We start from the raw sequence: 18,277 nt of genomic DNA, 5'->3' as shown, positions 1-18,277 counted from the left end.
GTTTTATCACTTATAAACCACCAATACTGCAAAAAAATAAAAATTGCCATGAAAAAAAAACTAACGTAACTGGTATCGTGGGGGCCGCGCGGACCCCAACACGTACATATCTTCGTCCTGGTGAATGATGCAGTGCTGAAACGCCTGCATCAGACGCGAGTAGCGCCGATATGAGAATACAAAATATTTTGGCTGCCCACGATGCGTAGCTTCTTAGAAATCAAAGAAAAAGTCATGCGTGGGGGCCGCGCGGCCCCCACGATACCAGTTAAGGGTTAAGTATAATAAACTGTTATATTTCAGCCAAACCATAATTGAGTTTTCGTAAGTCCCAAACTTATTCTGTCCGCGTCCATTGATCACAAAAATTGAACATTAGCCCCTCGACTACAGGGGAGTCAGATTTGATGGACAGTCAATTTAAGAGAGATGCCGAACCAGTAACGCGTGCACTTTAATTTGCACGCGAATAACGGGCGAAGCGGGATACCACACACCTACGTACTCATACATAAATATCACACTAGTGGACACCAGCGACTCCGTTTGAGTGCAGTAAAATGAAAAGTGAGTTTCAAAATAATAAATCAACGGGAATTCTACGTGGACATCCTATGGCTGAAATGATGAACGGGAATTCATAAATAAAAGCTTTGAATTATACAGGTTAACAAAAAACTATGTGCCATGAAAAAATATAAATGTGCCAAATATGCTTGTAGAGCTTTAAATTGTGGAAAACTTGAAAAAATATTTTTTGCAATTACAACACTATTTCAAAAACACCTACATTCTTATATTGTGATAATTACTGTATACATCTCCGTGAATATTATCTCCTTGAAATATTGTATATCCAATGATGATATCAAATAGCCATGAAGAAACTCTACAATTCCCACATCAGGTCACAGTCCACCTTACCACTGTACTTTTTCAATTATAGGTACTGATTAATTATACTTATAGGCACTTCGCTCGTAATTACACTTATACTCGTACATCGAGTAGGTACTTTTAGTTTCTTTAAATATTCCTATAACATAAAATATCATATTGGATATTTAACTCAGCAACCGTCTGTGTCATGTTTTTCGCATAAAAATAAATGTGTAATGCATGTTTCGTGTTCGTTATGTTTTTATTGTAGTTCTTAAGGTTAGACCAGACCAACGCGTGCAGCCGACGTGCACGATGACGATGGCGATGGCGCATGGCGACCAGACAGCGTGTATGAATTTGTAGCGATGTGTTCACATCAACGCGTCCTGTCATTGGTCGCGGCGATCTATGCAGCGTCTGCACGCAGCGATCAGCGAGACATTTTTCACTGTGACGTTTCTGTTTTTTAAAATCGATGTAATAAATAGTAAGTAGGATCTGTTAAAAAGTTTTTACACAATTAAAAATGAATTATTCATAACATACCACTAGTCTGACCTACTTGAATAGTAAATAAGGTTTTAGAATAAAGTATCAATCACAGAATTTATTTTTATGTAATAAACAAATTATTCTAGTTTTCTCGAGAACCTGCTTCTTCAACTTCATAAATAAAATTGGGATATTATCTGCAGAACAAAATAATTGAGAATGTACATGTCTGCAGCTTTCTCAAAGGCCCTAGAGCAATTCTAAGTATGCCATAAATAAAAACCTAATTAAAGTCATCAAACGTCTCAGTCATTAATTTAGTGCCACTAGAAACACCTAGTTGATCAAAACTGATGTCTTTTTGTATTTTTGGGTTATTATTAAAGACAAAAAAGATATTTGGACTATTACGTACTCTGTGGTTTGGGTGCATAATGTAATTTCCTTTGCCTTAAAAAAAGTAAATGTCAAGATGACTGTTGCACCAAAAATGAAAATGAAAATTGATTTTGATAGATGTTGTGTTGAGTTCTGTGTAGTTTTGTGCGATTTAACGATAAGAACGACAATGGTAAAAGGTAATGGGGGCAAATTTTTTCCCTCAAGGAAAAAGATGAATTGGTTATAATCTTACTTGCCCACAAGGATACTGTACGAGCACGTTAGCATCGACCGCGACCTACAACATGCTAGCCGACTGGCCCATGAACCCTGAACGAACGTGCACCGTAGGCACTCTACACCGACGGCACATTGGACTGGACACATTGAATTGTGTACATTATGTGTAAGTCTACGGTCCAAGTACATGCCCAGGTATCTTACAGTTTCTTGGTGTGGTAATTGGACGCCGTTTAGGGTAACTGCAGGACAGTCTCCTTTACGGAGGGTAAAGGTTATGTGCACCGATTTGGATGCACTGACTGCTATTCTCCATTTGGCCAGCCATTTTTGAACTTCATTCAGGATGTTTTGCAGGATTCGAGAAGCTTCGATAGGACATTTGGAGGATGTCAGTAAAGCCGTGTCATCAGCGAAGGTTGCGACGGTGACTTCTGGGCTCTGCGGTAGGTCGTATGTGTACAGGGTGTATAGGATTGGTCCCAATACAGAACCCTGGGGGACTCCTGCCGATATTTGATAGAAGTTGGAGGTGCAGTCATTCTCATTCACTTGAAAGATTCTGTCAGACAAATACGATTCCAGGATTCCGTAGAATGTGTGTGGCAATATTGATTTGATCTTACACAATAGGCCTTTGTGCCAGACTCGATCGAAGGCTTGTTGGATATCAAGAAAAACAGATGAGCAGTATTCTTTTTTCTCCATTGAAGATCTGATTACTCTGCACACTCTATGTACCTGTTCAATAGTTGCGTGTTCTTCTCTGAAGCCAAATTGATGTTCCGGGATTATTGATCTTTCCGTTATCACTTTCATCATTCTTTGAAGTATAGACTTTTCAAGTAGCTTTGACATGATCGGCAAGAGGCTGATTGGTCTGTATGATGTGACTTCGTGAATAGGTTTCCCAGGTTTATGGATCATTATGATACTNTTGTTATGTACATTACATGGTGTACATTATGTAAATCTTGTATATAGCAATAGCATAACAGTAATAAACCAGATATCAACCGTCCGCGTTGTGTTTCATTTCCCCCACTGAGGCCAAGAAAGCCTTAGTGCAGTCCTCCTTCCTATCAAACCTTTCTTTAAATCTAATTAAAAAGTATTGTTAGGGCTCTAGGGACTACAACCAAGCCAGAAATATAGCTTGGTTATGAGTAACCAATACCTACTACCTATAACGCATGTAATCCTGTCTCATTCTATAATATATGGCCGCCTGAATAAACTTGAGTGAAAAAGTGTTTCCACTATCTCAAATGCATCAAAAGCTCCAAACAAATCATTTAATTCAGTTTCCATTTTGCCGAATAGGCGTGATTGACAATATGCGTGACAGTTGTGGTGACAGTGACAACCTGCACGCGCAGTGATCGCCATCGCGGTCGCGGCAGTGTGAAACAACTTTTGCACGCGCAGTGGTCGCCATCGCCATCGCCATCGCCATCGATGCACGCGTTGGTTTGTCCGAACCTTTAATGATCACCATGTGATATTAATAGACAAAAAGGTTTAAACTGACTGTTAAAACCTTTTTGTCGGTTAATATAGTCGTGAGACATGCTGCTCGGGTTAGAACGGCTGTGAAACAACACAGTTAATAATGATGATCATTTTTTACGACGATTCAGTTCAAATGAAACTGATTATTTCACATCGTTAAATAACCATTTAGCAATTAACTGAGTCAAGCAGACAACAATAGACAATCCTGTTAACTTTGCGCGTAATTAGGTTACAACAAGAAATAGAATGTAAAATTGTGTCGACGTTTTATTAATCATAGTGTGCGTTATTATAAATATTGTTTCGAAACCATTAGGTTGGTATAGCTTATCAGCTAAATAACTGCGCCCGCGCACGTATTTTGGAATAAGTAATTAACCGTTATTTTGGAATATTGGAAATTATATCTCGTTTCTTATTTTTGTATCATCAAACATCAGAGAAAGGATAGCAATCAACAATCGCAAAATCTCATCAGAATGCAATAGACATTTTTGATGATTGATTTTGATAAAACTTTTTACTAGCATCATCAAAATATTCTTAAGCCATAAATTTATTTAAAAAAGATGAACATATTTATGATAATGCTAGTAGGAAATATAAATATGTACATAGGTATTAATATCTCTTATAAGAAAAACAACACATAATTAAAAAACCAATTAAAGAAGATCAAATAAACGACCTCCTATTATTATTTCTGTTAATTAATCGCGTTGTTTCGATAAGCCATTTTGTAATGTGTATTCGATTCGCATTATCATGAATTCGTGACTGAGGAATAAATCTTAAATGAATAAAGATTGCACCGCAACGTGTAGGCAAGTGTATTATGGATGACTGATGATAAATAAATACATTATCTGCTTAAGGGGAGGACAGACAATAATACTTATTTAATCTCCGGGGCTACTCCTTGACGTTTCCGTGTTTTTTGGTCTGCCTGTATATCTTTGTACGGCCATTTTTTCCCTTAAAATGGTTTGAAGTGAGATTTTATATACAAGAAAGGCGCTTGGAGACGTCAGTTCATAAAAAAAAGTGTTTTAAAAACATTAGACAGCCTATATGTTTTGTTATTGGAGTATTTCTCAAAAAAAATGTACGTAACGAAACGGTAGTAACGAAATAGTAAGGCCATAAGGCTTGTTATACATTAGCGAAATATTGTGAATGCTCTTCATTTATTCAATTCGAAATATTTGTAAGTATGCACCCACATACGGGGTAATATTAAGGGGTTAGAAATAAAATAAGGGAGTAATCATTCATACTATTTTAATAAAATTATTTTTGTTCCATCATGTTTATCCATTTTGAGTCGTTCTCTGTAAGCTTTTTGCCTTTCGGCATTGGTTTTTGGCGGCATTCCTAAAAAAACAAAAGAAGTAATCACATAAAAACGTAATCTAAATGATTTGATTATTTTTGCTGGTGGCACTTCTGTAAAACAGATAGTATCCAATCCTTTTGTTATTGACGCTCTATATTTTTCGAAATAAATTAAGTAGTGAATATTACTATGCTTAGTCAGGTAATAACAGTATACACTCAGCACTATGTTGTACTTTTTCGTAACGTAACGAAATTCGTAAAAAACGTTACGAAATATTAGACAAAATGAGATCAGAAACAAGTATTTTTTTGATAAAAGCTGTTACAGCAAATATAAAAGCTTAATAAATGTTCGTACCACACGTATTACAAAAAATGGATAAATGAAGACTTATCGTTCTATATAAAATCGCTGATTTTACTTCCTGTTACGAAAAAGTAATCCCTCAAAACACACACGTTTTCACTGATTTTCGCGATAGATTTAATGGCGGAGACGTCAGGCCAACAGCCATTCAGAGTGCAGCTATTGTTGTCCGTGTAAAAAAAATATGGAATTGTTCAGAAACCATGGGAAAGTAGAAATAATCGTAACTAAAGAGTAAATAACGAAATAGTAAATGAGAGAGACTCATTTTGTTTTTTTGCTTTAAATTGCCAATTCATTATGACACCCCATAGAAAATCAATTTGATACAGAAACTGCGATTACTGTAGAACGATAATACAAAGAAATTTACAATAATTTAGTTACGTATCGCATTTTATGAAACAAAAACACATGAAAAAGCTAGGGTGGCAAACAGGATTTTGTATGAAAGGTAAAAAAGGACTATTTTAAAAATATCTAAATATTTGGTAATAAGTAGGATTATAGCTATAATTCTTCGTTATCTTAAAGATTAATATTCATCCTTCAAAATTGTGTATGTGTTTTTTTTGTGTGATGATTTATAAATATAAAACTTTTGAACTGTTTCAAAGCACACTTTTTTTTTTCAAAATGTACATTTTTTTTGAGAAATACTCATTGGATGCAGTAGGTTTGTTTTCAATCATTAAAGCTTTTACACAGATAACAAAAAATTAAAAGCTTCGAGAGAACACGTGATAACGTTAAGTAGGTACATGTGTGAACTATCACTAAAAGGGTTATCTCAGTCATGAATTTTGGAGTTATTATTAATATGTACTGTAGCGATAGTCCTCTTAAGAGCGCTCCGACTACGAAACTCGTGTTATCGCGGCCCGATTCCGCTGCATGAAATCGTTTCCATTACTTTAAGTAGATTTCGATGTTTATGTCAACCGCGGCGGCGATAATATCGCGATTTATTTTATTAATACATCCACCGTAATGGGCGGAGGCGACGCCACACGTTACTATTAATAACCACTATTAGACGGCGAGCTATCATGCGTGTGAATGCAACCGTTTTTATTACCAAACAAGTGTATTTTAATCACTGTTTAAGTAAGGCTACATTATTAAACGTTTACTTATTACTTGGAATCGATTGAAAACGTAGGCAGTTTCCTATTAAAGAAAATGTAGGTGCGCCTTAAGTTGTTAATTTTACATAATAGAAAACAAAGTTAAAAACAAATTAGTATAATGAGAAAAGAATCGTATGGCATCACAGAAAAGGTCATTGTGTAAACTTTATGTTAATAACAAGTTTTTTCGTCACGTGATAAATGGATTAGAGACTGCGGAAGATTAATAAATAAACAACGTTATTAATAATACTGTTAATCGACAGCTAATGTCTCACACTGGCCTCATTTAAAATAAACTTTTTTATTGAAGTACAGAAAATTTATCGTGATTCGAAAATAGTTTCGCGTTATAAAATCGGATTTACTCAATAAATATGCCTTTTCATAATAACTTTGTAAATTAAATAACCGTCCGTTACAGATCAAAAAAATTAAATATTAAAGAGTTCAAGTTAATAATGTAATCAAGATTATACCGGTGCGTATCGAATTAATACTTCGTTTATATTAATGCCGCAATTTATTCGAAATTAAGTCAATGCGTCGCTTTTCAACATCTCGGGCGTTTCACACCCAACGCTATCATTCGATATTGCTCTTTATTTTAATTGAATACGTGTCAATATTGTTGAAGATGTATGAGCTTGCGTTGCAATTAGAAGTTTGTATACAAATTATTAGGTATAAGTACACTGAAATAAATACTTTATGTTCGCATGTCATCAATGAACTTCGTGTAGGTAATTAGCGATACCGGCTGTAGCTTTTTATTAACTAATCATTGGTTAAATGTCTCTATCTTCGTACATATTTTGCAGTGTTTGACACTAAATTACAATTTAATCAAAAATATCGATCGCTGATGTGATAGATAAATGACACTTTTTAATTACAATCAACGCGACATCAAATCATTTTGGTGTGAGAGATAATTTTTGTACATAAATATGAAGCGCAGAAAAACATGTGAAAAGAAATTAAAACTAATTATTATACTTATTATTTTGAAATAGAAATCCTGATGAAAAATAAGAAATAAACTTTGTTGTAGATACCTGCCAAATAAATTCAGACTATATTTTTTTGACGGAAAATCGCTCCTATCACACAGTTTTATGAGAGAACAGCATCATTAGGCATCCTCCATACCTACATATTAGATGTTGTTTTGGTGTTATATAAATTGTAATACTTAGGTACGTAAATTGTGTTAAATATTTACATCATTAGTATAACACTGTGATGTTCCAAGCAAGAGTTAGTGAGTGAAATCAAACATTACGACGAAGTGAAAATTTACAATCATTTCACAGAATTATATATTGTGCATGTCCCCCTACACTTCTTTTATTTTATAATTGATAGCGCCACGTACTGTTTTCGTTTAAGTTGCTTTCTTAAAATTTATTTTCAGAATTGCAAAGTTTTCTCCCCAGCCGATCTCTTTGACTTCTTAGTCATTCAGGTTAAACCGATTTATCGTTCACTTTTAATTTAAACAAGGCATAGAAATATATTGGGCTCTTTTATATTTTCTAAACAGATTCTAAGGCGATACGCTGAATGTCGCATCTAATATTAAAAGATTAATCTGATCGAAGTTTGCGAGGGTTAACCCTATGACGTAAGCATTTCTTCCCGACCAAAGACACCCTTTGGATCCCTTTTAATACGATAATGTGGCTCTATCTTTAGTCTGCAGTCACACACGACCCTCGTGTGCTAATTGAATTTAAGGAATAAAATCCAATCGCCCCGATTCTTTATTATTCAAGATCCAATTTGGATAAGGTCTGATCGGTCCGCGGGGCGCGGGCCGAGAGGGGCAGTCGAGAATAAAATTGGATTTGTCACTCAAAACATAAGGCTGCCTTAAGTTTAATAAGAAAGTATTGTATCGTAAACGCAACAAGGTCCATTCCAATGGTATTTCATGTCACCTTCCGCTATAAACTTTTCTCAAGTCGTTATTTTAATAAAAAAGCTATCAAAGCTCACTATTTATTACGATTTTTATTATGCTATTGGCTAAATCTCTGATAGCGTCGCAGGGCTACGGATTACCGAATTGTGAGACTCATTCATGATTTTAATACTAAAAATTATTCTACGCTTTTTATTTTGTTGATTTTGTACCTACTTATATGCAAAAAGCTTAGTTTTTGTAATAAATATGTAAATTATGATGGTTTATAAAATAAGTTAAGTCATAAAAACGAATCTCATGAAAACACATGTCAGTCTCTCCGTAAACTTGATTAATATGCAAATAATTATGTATTCATGGGAAAAATAAATATCAATTACCCGAGCTTTCGATGCACAACCCTATACCCGGCTTATTTAGTTAAATATTAGCACAGATTTATCATAATGCCGCTCCCCACTTGGGGCATCACAAAGTTGTTGCGAGTGAGTGAATGTTGTGGGGAGTTGAGTCTCTTGCATTCGACAGATTAGTTTTTTTTATAGCAGATGCAATCTCACGTGTGTATTTAGCTTTTATAGTTTATTAAGAAAGATTTACAAAACTTATTTTTTAGAAATAAGTACAATGATTTCTCAGTTAATATTTTGGACTACGAAAGCTCTACATCACATAAAAATAAAATCTAGCTTGATGTGATATCGTATATCAAGCATTATTCATTGCTAAACTAACTAGAAACTGGGCAGAAGTTGCATTTCAGTGATAACGGTTAAACATCCATCACACAACTTAGAAAAGGATATTTGATGCATTTCCTCTTCGTCAAAAAAAGGATATTTCAAGCACTCTGATTAAGTACCTATATTCCAAATTAATCCCAACGGGGCATATCAATAAACCCGTGCACACAACCACGACGCGACGTGTGCGGTTCCCCCATGCGGTGGCATCTCTGCACTGATAGCGCCATCATTTCAGAGACACCGCAGCTATAGATAAAGCACCCCTGTTTACTAATATTTGCTATTACGAATATTGATTGTTGTTTGTTTTTAATTTGTAAACATTGTGCCGGGATAAAACTAACAAAAAGTCGATGCCAATGATAAGAGAGTCACTAAGCTTTTTTAAAAGAGCGATAGAGTGCGTAAAGGTCTTAAATACACAAGATAAACTAGGTATTTAGACTTAGTTACCGAAGCTCACTAAATAAGCCATTCCATAGCTATTTGGCTGGAGCGGGAATGATTACGGCACTGTCTCAGTCCCGAATTAATAGTAAACAGAGGCTTCTATTAGTGGGCTGAGCTCTGATTGCTATCACAAAGATGGATTTGGGTCCAAGCCGCTAACGACGGACTAGGTACGAAATAATACTGCTGCATCTTGCACTTTAATGATTTTAATTCCATGTTGAGTTTGATTAATATTTACAACATTTTAAAACATCTATAAAACATAGAAATTCAAATGTCTTGTTATTTCCATAAGAATGACAACATCATTATCTTTTAACAATCCATTTTGCATATTATTATGATTAGTATTATGATGTCTAGATCCCAAAGTTATTTAAATAATAATGATTACTTAAGCAAGATTTCGTTTGTATGAAATAATGCTATTTTGTTATTATATTAAGTTAGTAAATTAATTGTAAAAATCTTTAAATAATAATGAAATTATGATGCTATTTTTGACAGATTACCTACCTAAATAATGAAACTCTGAAAGGATAAATGGTATAGGAACCAAAAGATTTCTTTTCAAGTGAAAACCAGCGCAATAATTGCTGCACGTATTTCAGACGGGAGATTTCCAGTGCAGAAGCTGATGAGTTAGTTTATAGTGAATATGAAACGATCATTGAAAACGCGGAAATTAAATAGCCGCTCATATCCGGCCGGTGAAGGGTGGGTGACGTCTGCGTCGCTTTCGCGCGCATGATCGCGGGTGCAAAGTGCCTAGGAGCGCTTACACGATACACGATAGTAGGTACTATGTAGGTAAAAGTTGATTTCAGGATCGTTTCTGTTGCTGAAATTGCACCCATTACAACTTTACTTAAGATGCCACGGTGTTTGATTTTATATTCCGTCATCAAGGTGCTTAATGTAAAAGCTTAAAAAGCTCTTAGCTGTGTAGCTATTTAGTCGCTTGTTGTATCGAAACAATAGGTACCCCTAACTGGTATGCATTTATCCCACTCACTGGCCTGTGGCTAATCTCGGTTGTTTTTAACCAATGATTAATTATTACAATTTAATACGATTGATATAAAACAAAAAAACTCAAGTCGTTATTACTAACGTAAATAAAATAAACAATCTTGTCCACTTTATGTGACATGTGTTGTTCTAAGTAAGAAATAACAGCAATCAGCAATTTTAATTAGGGATTGTTATCTTAATAAGCGGTTAGACAACTTCGGCTTACGGACGTGCATATTGGCGTAGCGCTGACGCACGCGCCGCGAGCGTGAGATGCCAATCGGACGCATTATAGCAATCAATTCAAATCAAACACCGACGCAAATACGATATTTTTTTTCTTAATTGGACTAATTAATGCTGCTCCCAATTACAGTCTAATGAGTCAAGCATAATACATAAACAATGATAACGCGGTGACGTTCGTTAACCCGAAATGATCCTGCAAATGAGATGATCTGATGACACCCTATTACCTAACGTCAATTAAGGTTATCTGCAGTTACTAAATAATTAATACTTTTTATCAATTTCTTTATGTATAATGCAACGAAATCGTCGCGATATTTTCCATAATTATACGTCCGCTTGAGTTTCTATTTATTAATATTTTTACATAATATCCACTCAGTATTAATTAGGAAGATTATACGGATGCTATCTTTATGGGCAATGTTATCATTAATGGACGATTCTGTGGATAATTAGAATATGAATATTACTTGTCCGACAAAACGCTACATCATTCATTATAAAGATGATATCAGACTGTTATAAAACCAATAAAGATAATTCAAAGTGGAAAATCTTTGTTTTGAATGTTCAAGCCAATTTAGTGAGCTTTTTCTCATATTTTACCGAGCTTTGAAGCCGGGGCCTTTAGACCTCTTAAATAAGCTTTCGGAAAAAGTGTCGCATTCACGTGAGCCTTCCTAACAACGCCGATATTTCGCTGCTATTTATGTAAAGAAATTGGAATAGCGGCAGGTGTTGTTAGAGAGTCGCAGCCATTATAAGTAATGACGATGACTGTACAATTTAGAAGAAAGCTCCTGTTAGTGTTGGCGAGCCAATTAGAAGTGTTAGGCGGCGGAGGAGCCCCCGCCTCTCGGTTGTCCAATTAAACTCCCCGATGTGCCGGCGACGCCGGGCGCCGACACACTACCAGCTCCGTAATTGCGTAAACCACTTCTAAACAAACCTCGGCTTTTTTGCACGGCCCGCTAACAATAGATTCATGTCAGACACCACAAGAACTCCCTTACGTTCTGTGCCTCTTCTATGTAACTATTGAGTTGTTAATTAAATTCGCACAAAATTACCACCGCTCGCAAATCCCCGCGTCATAGACTCTATCGCCGCAACGTAAAAGCGATTTCAGCACGGTCCGAGCTCGGCGGTCGGCACTGATGTTGTTTCTTGTTTAATTACAACAATAGTGGCCCCTAATGAGAGTTTGCGCTAATAAGCGCTGCAAAATGTAATCAACATGCCTCGTCGCTCTAATGAGCCGAGTTCCTGGCAAAAACAAGCGATGTCGACATTTTACTGGAAATTAATTAGGTGTTCTACCTATACCGGGATCTGAGTAGTCCTGGACTCGCCGGAAACTCTCCTTTTCTAACTCGTTACGCCAAACTCCATGCGTTTCTCAGAACGTGCAATTATAAATACTGAAAATCGACTTCTAATCACAGTTAATGAGTTTGGACGCCTTTGCTATTTCATCTCCAACAAAATAGAGGAGGAATCGCTCCATCGAACAACTTCTATTGACAACAAAGTACACAGACCTGGTAAACGTCGTTAACTTAAATAAGTACGTTTGATTACGTCGTAGCTAGCTACCCCATTAAAACTTAACGAGGGGCAACCCCGGGGAAAATAACTAACCCAATTTCCCTTTGCCGGGAAATCATTAAAAGTCTTAAAAGGGTCTTTTCATATATTTTTTACCCGGGAGCGTACGTGCAAATAAACACATTTTTACATACTCGAACAAACAATTCCCCTAACGAGGCGGGAGCGTAACGAGCGCGGGCGGGCGGTGACCAGCGGGCGGCCCGCGCTCGCTCGCTCGCTCGCCTGGCGCTAATTGGGAGGATACGCTCGCAATGTGTCTCGTTACACGCGCCGCCCGCTGCCGCCAGCCTACCTGCTGCCGATAGCCGCTTGCACCTAACGACAACCCTGATTTATTACACCACACCACCAAATTGACAACAGAAACCTAATGCTTGGTTTATGTCACGAAAACGCTCGCTCCGTTCCTGATTGGCACTCATGGTATGTACGCGCTTACTTGACCAAAACAAGCCCCAGTTTTTATATTAAAGCTCACATATTTAAATAACTCAATCCAATTAACACAATTTTATCGCGTACGACGTATTCAAATTAAACGGCCACATTAACATAATATTATGGTAGGTATAAATAGCTACGAACTAATTAAGCGAAATGAATGTTTCTCTAATTATTCCAAACGATCATGTGGCTTTCAGACTGTGTAGAGTTCTGTTAGGTACTAAAATTTAAATTAGATCCGAGGAAATTCAATAGCTCCGTAACTAATCTCATATTTTGCATCGTATTAATAATTTAATTAATAGATTTTCCAATTAGTTCTGGGAACATAATAATGGATGTGTGTAGAATTAGCGTTGGATACAATCTGATTCGAGACTCGTCGGCAATTACGAACGACTACAAAATACGTCGAATACCTCGTAATTGCTGAGAATATTACGGCAGTGAACTTAATTGTTCTCGACTTAATTAATTAAGCTTTTGTTTGAAACTAACAGCAAAGTGTAGACTTGGCAATTCTAAATTGGATCTTGTAATTACCTTACCCTCCCTTTTGCTGAAACTGTCTACTTTCAATTATGGGCGTAGCTTTGTTAATGAAATCAATTATAATTGGGACACAATAAGCCTATTTGAATGCCAATAATGATCAACAATGGGTTAATTATTTGTATTCTCGTCGTGGCGCTGGTGTTTAACTAGTATGTGCGGCTGAAAACATTCGGCGGGGTGTTCAGCGGACACGTTTAGGGTTACCAGTTGATGGAAAAACCTTTCAAATATTCCGGGAAAGTTCAAAAAAGCCTGAACAATGCACGGGATGAAGTAAGCGGTCTCACGCGCAGCGGATATAGCTAGGGTTGGGTATCCTTTTTATATAACTTAGAAGTTCTGATTTTTAAAGACGGTTAAAGCATAATAAAGTAGCCGGAATACCAGATAAATCCTGACTAATTCGTACGGGTGGTAACCCTACCTCCGTTCATTAGAGTTCACCATTAGGTGCTCGGCTGATCATTACGGAGCCCTCTAATGAGCAACTTTGGTGCCTAATACTCCTAATCATTACTGACACTGCCGCTTTTTAACGAACGTTGAAAGCTGAGACTTATTCCAACTTTCTGCTTGATGGACAACTAAGCACACCAGTAACGGGCATTAGTTTTTATTTTTTATTAATAAATAAATATGTACCTACTAAATATGCAAATAGACAATGTAGAGTCGCTTATCTTAAAACGATGACATTTTAATGAGTCTCTAAGTCCTTATAAAAATACTAAACATCTACGCAATTTTGTATAATCTTGTTTAATCTAAGCTACCTACATCTCAATCGCTTTTTGCCTGTCTTCTGGTGCTTATCAAGCATTAATTAGTGCTATAAGAGTGCACGACTATAAAGTTATTAAAAATAAAGTTATTATATTACTTTAGTCATAAAACAAAGCAACACCATTGTATTTCATAAATGAGCTGGTTCCATAGTTGCGTTAGACAGGCGAGGTCTAAGAGACCCGAGCCAACTTTAATTAAGACACAATAATTAAAATAACAAGCAGCTGGCGGGCGCATCAGTATGCGAGGTCGTGGGGTTGCATACGACACGTCACTAATCCGTCGGCGCATTATACCCAGCCATGTCCCAACACTCGGCTCTACAAAACAACATAACATTCCTTAAGTTTTTTTTTTATATTCGTTCCGTAAAGCTAAGGGGGAAAACCATACTGCCTAGTTTGGCGCGCAAAGAGATCTGTCAATTTGTTTTTTTTTATAATTGCGTACTCGCAACCACTGCTGCTATGCCACATCAGTGTAGTATTTATTTTTAATTAATTATTTTACAGTTCGTAGTTATACAGATTTAAATATAGAGCCAAGAAATGTAGGAAGTACTGGGAAACTGTTTGTTGCACTTTTTACCTGAAGTACTAATTTTATTCGTATTGCGTAGTGGTAGATAAGGGAACCACCAGTCCATTAGGGAAGTTTCAGGCGTTCCGCTTCCCGCCTAAGCGTTTTTTTAATAGTAACCGCAGAAGTAATCGATCTTCAAAGATCTCTTTTGAAAATTTTATGCCTTATCTTTTATAGAGTTCAGTTAACATACAACTTCCTTGCTCTATTAAGAGTAAGTACATATTTATTTATTATTTGGTAAGAACAAATAATTTTCTCTTGCGTGAATTCAATTCAAAATACACGCACATAGCGGGTCTTTTTGTATGTCACAAATTATAATGTAATGTAAGTGACTCTCCCTTAAAGTGGGCTTCATAAAAGCTATAATCTCTTTGGCGGGAACTTCCTGGTAAGCGCGGATTGACAAACCACTTGCGTCGAGGGTTGAATCTTTGAATTTCTCAGAAAGAGTGCTTCTTCTTACCAGAATCTTAATGTCAGATTCTGAATGGTTATTTAAAGATTAATAATGAAATTAAACTGTGTATTCAATATTAAAATTATATTTTACCAGATAACATTTCCAGTACATAAAATTATTTAAACGTTGCAAATTCAGAAATAAATTAAAAATCTTCACACTAAATTAACATTATTTGTCTCTTTCTCTTATTATTTTTTAGGAGATTACGGAGATTTATTATCAATACCTTTAAAATGAACTTCCTTTGTTTACCGTAAGTGAATGTTTGTATGTGCGATGTAACCGATATTCCCGGTACCGGCGCGGGCGCAGCCAAATGAACCGCGATTAAGCAGACGCAGCTGAATGGCCAAACCATCACTTAATTGACTGCTAACACGCTTACAACCGGACGTATTGAACCACAAATCAATTGCTACGGAACCGTAACGTACGTAGAGGGCCGTAAAAGTGAACGCTGATTGAAACTCTACGTCAATTTTTTTCACACAATCCAATAACATTTACTTGATTTCTTGCAATATTTTACTAATTAATAATAATTTAATTAAACGTGCCTTGTAATTAAGAAAATTAATTTTGATTACATACTTGTTTCTGACTTTTAAATGATTTGTATTAAAAACAATTAAGTATTTTTGGTCACCCCAGTCCCATAAGATAACGCCGATAACCCCATGGATCATATTCCAATCAGTCACCGTGATAGAGTTAACAGCGGATGACTTAATTGCTATCAAACTGTAATTGATTATTCTCGCTCGAAGTTAACTACGACTTCCTGGCTGCAATAAAGTTGCCATATTTGATATTGTCCAATGAGCCGTTAAATGTTGTTTACGTCCGAACTAATTAACAGTGAAAGTAAACACAATTATTGACCCACTGCGATAATTCAGTTAGCAGGAGGAAGTCGGCCGGCAATCAACAGGCTAATCTTTGTGGGGCGCACACAAGACAATGCCGTGTTTTTTGTTAGTAAACATTTATTTTCTTTGCATCAAATAAGGAAAATTATAGTGGAAAGCAACTGGTTAGTTTGTTTAATAGAATTGTATTCAGTAAACAAACAATTTTCACTCTAGGTGCCGCATGAAATGGCGTTTATTTATAATTAAGTATTTAACGAAGTTTTTGCATTGTTACAGTAAATAAAAGCAGTTCAGTAATTTTACATACAAAAAGTATTTTGTAGTAAATAGTGTGTCTGATACACGTGTGTATAAAACTAAACAAAGGACTTACCGGTTAAATCAATCTCCTCTTCGCAATTGTAAACACAAAAAAGATAGAGCCAGTTTTTCCAAGCTAGTCCTTTCAATCCACAGAAACAATACCACAGTCACGACAATGGATCACTTTGGATTTCGTCCACTCCAATTGTCACTTGCGTGTAGAGTTTTTGACGTTATGGGGACGCGATGTAATTGTTTTGGTGTTCGCGGGTAGAAATGTTCCGGTTGGCGCGGACCGCTGACCGGCCGAGTCGGAGCTCGAGTAAAGTTTGCGAGTCGGAGGCGGCGAGTCGGCGCGTGCAACCCGGCGGAGCACTCGCGGCGAAGTGTGCCGGCGGCCGGCGGCGGCGGGCGAGCCGGGGCGGGCGCCTTGGGGTGGATGGAACAACACTCTAATATAATGACGGGGTCGGAACACTTTAATACTCTAATTGAAAAAGTATACTCTGACAACAGCTTTTAAGTGTAATTAAGGCTACGTCTTCACGTGAACTGATAAAATTGCTTTGATAATACATTTACAATTATGAAATGTAAACAATATCTTATTGAAATTGTAGAGTTTGGTTACTATGTATCACACTATCACAGTACGATTTTTTGAGAGCAATATTTTATTTCGGTAAAATATATTGGCAGATTTATAATAAAAATACAGGTTGCAGTCGATAAAACTAATCGGCAGGATCGTCACGTCCCACCGCGCTACATAGGTAAGAAATATCACAAATACTACCTCGATAGTGGATTCCGGCCTAAATTCAATTCCACCCCTTTCCCCCGCGCCCGGTAGGAAACCAATCTTCTTTACATTCCCTCGCCGACAAATTTATACTCCTCCATACGTCCTTCCTAATAGGAACCGGCCGTGAGCGCGGTCGGAGCTGGTCGCCGTTCGGTCGCCGGTCGCCGTCGCTGCGTAAATTATTAAGCAACCGGCGACCGCAAAGAAACGGCAAGTGTGTGTCCGTGCACCGTCGCTGAGAATTTAATTTCCACGGGCCGCCCGCCCTCGCCGCCATTGTCCGCCCAGTATTTCATTACGGCTCCAGCTTTTCTATTAATAAATCACTCTTCGCCTGCGCCGTTTAATTACGCCCCGGATCCGGCCATCGTCTGATTACACTTTCATCGAACATCTAATTAGGAGTGCAGTCGGGCCGGGTGGGAACGTGTGTATTCTTTGTTCGAGAGATATTACACTCGGCCTATATTACACCGCGACGCTGCTCCGTAGCTAAGTTCGAAATGAACAAACTTTGATTAAAATCGACCGCTTGCACCGCTTTAGTATACGCTTTAATATCACGTTAAATTAAAACTGAGCATTGTAATAAAGTATCATTTAAATTGCGCTTAAATTGAAAAACTTTTAAACAATGAAAAAGTAGTCTACTGTTACAGAATCCTCAGGAGTATTATGTAGAGTCCTTATTATAGCCGATGTAATTATGAATAAAAAGTAATTACCTTAGTAATATTCTTTCTAATTGTTTAAAGAAATAAAAAATAACATAAATATAATAAAATCCATCTAAAAACGAGTAACGTTTGATCAATTTCATCAAAGATGGTCGATGGGACGTGGGCGCTGCGTTCCAGCGCAGAGGCTGGTTTGCTATCTTACTTCGATTGTGTCTCGCTGTAATGCGATTATAATTACGTCGCGAGTTATCTCCGCAGATAACAGGTGAAAGTTCGCGGTTCTCGGTAATGGCTGAAGAGGTTTTTTAATTTCCTGCATCGGATGGAGCGGGCAAGGCAGCGGCCCGCGGGCCGGCCCGCCCGCGCCCGTTTAACTTATTGCCACGGTTAACGAGAATACGCCGTTGTGTGCCGGCAAAATTGAAGGATT

At 37.0% G+C, this 18,277-nt stretch overlaps 1 protein-coding gene across 1 annotated transcript in view; it reads right to left on the bottom strand.

Moving 5' to 3' along the window:
• Nucleotides 1-16,765, bottom strand: part of LOC114358083 (LIM domain only protein 3) — a 46,524-nt gene extending 29,759 nt beyond the window's left edge. Inside the window, exon 1 of the mRNA XM_028311958.1 lies at nucleotides 16,433-16,765. The gene's annotated coding sequence lies outside the window, so the exon portion shown is untranslated. The remainder of the gene's footprint in view (nucleotides 1-16,432) is intronic.
• Nucleotides 16,766-18,277: the final 1,512 nt, after the last annotated feature.

Source organism: Ostrinia furnacalis, unplaced genomic scaffold, assembly GCF_004193835.3.
Source record: "Ostrinia furnacalis isolate ACB-3 unplaced genomic scaffold, ASM419383v2 OfSCF3663, whole genome shotgun sequence".
Taxonomy (NCBI): domain Eukaryota; kingdom Metazoa; phylum Arthropoda; class Insecta; order Lepidoptera; family Crambidae; genus Ostrinia; species Ostrinia furnacalis.
The sequence above is the reverse complement of the archived record's forward strand: the minus strand, read 5'-3'. Positions and strand labels throughout refer to the sequence as shown.